At 40.8% G+C, this 1036-nt stretch overlaps 1 non-coding gene across 1 annotated transcript; it reads left to right on the plus strand.

The window, feature by feature from the left end:
- The first annotated feature begins 751 nt into the window (after positions 1-751).
- TRNAT-AGU (transfer RNA threonine (anticodon AGU)) lies at positions 752-825 on the plus strand. The gene has a single exon. It is a non-coding gene; the product is annotated as a tRNA-Thr (tRNA).
- Positions 826-1036: the final 211 nt, after the last annotated feature.

The raw sequence follows: 1036 nt of genomic DNA on the forward strand, positions 1-1036 counted from the left end.
ACCAATCTGTCTCCCCAATATTAAAACTTTGTACAAAGATTGCTATTTCATGCTATTTAGAAGCACAGTCAGGCTTGAAATGTTGGCAAAGCATCCAAGAACTCTGGACTCCACTACCTTAGAGTCATATTGCCCAAGGTTGCGATGCCATCAGAAACAGCACATATTAGAATGAGCAATTCATATTTCCTGCTTAATTTTTTGTAAAAGAAGCAAAGGTACGCCTGTACAGGGACTTGAACCCTGGACCCTCAGATTAAAAGTCTGATGCTCTACCGACTGAGCTATCCAGGCACAGGGATCACTGCCCATTTGAAACTTGATTTTCACTCTACAGCACCTCCATACATGGCTACCTCACTGGTCAATAAAGGAAATGAATTACTAGTGCATTACACACATTTCGACACTGGAGACATAACTTTTTTCAGTCATTCCGTATCCAGATATAGAGATTTGCAGCATCTAGGACTTTAATGTTCACCCACTTACGGATTTGAATGTTTTGCCACATTCATGAGTGCAAACTTGCTCCCCAGTAAAGACGAACATGTGCTCCTCAATGCACACACTGGGCAATGCAGTCCACTCTAAATCGACGATTAATGACATGCTTGTTTTGTGCAATGGAGTTTCAGTCAATTGGAAAACATTTTGAAAAGTTATATTGCAACAGAAGCCCAGCCTTAAAAAAGTGGATTTCACTTCTAAATGATTACATGAGGAAGGAAAGGAGACCAGATGCAAAAAAGGTGCTGTGGCTTAGTTGGTTAAAGCGCCTGTCTAGTAAACAGGAGATCCTGAGTTCGAATCTCAGCAGCGCCTGTCTGCTTTTTTTCGACCAATCTGTCTCCCCAATATTAAAACTTTGTACAAAGATTGCTATTTCATGCTATTTAGAAGCACAGTCAGGCTTCATATGTTGGCAAAGCATCCAAGAACTCTGGACTCCACTACCTTAGAGTCATATTGCCCAAGGTTGCGATGCCATCAGAAATAGCACATATTAGAATGAGCAATTCATATTTCCTGCTTA

This window comes from Ambystoma mexicanum, unplaced genomic scaffold (genome assembly GCF_040938575.1).
Source record: "Ambystoma mexicanum isolate Mex_15411 unplaced genomic scaffold, UKY_AmexF1_1 Mex_scaf1, whole genome shotgun sequence".
Lineage (NCBI taxonomy): Eukaryota > Metazoa > Chordata > Amphibia > Caudata > Ambystomatidae > Ambystoma > Ambystoma mexicanum.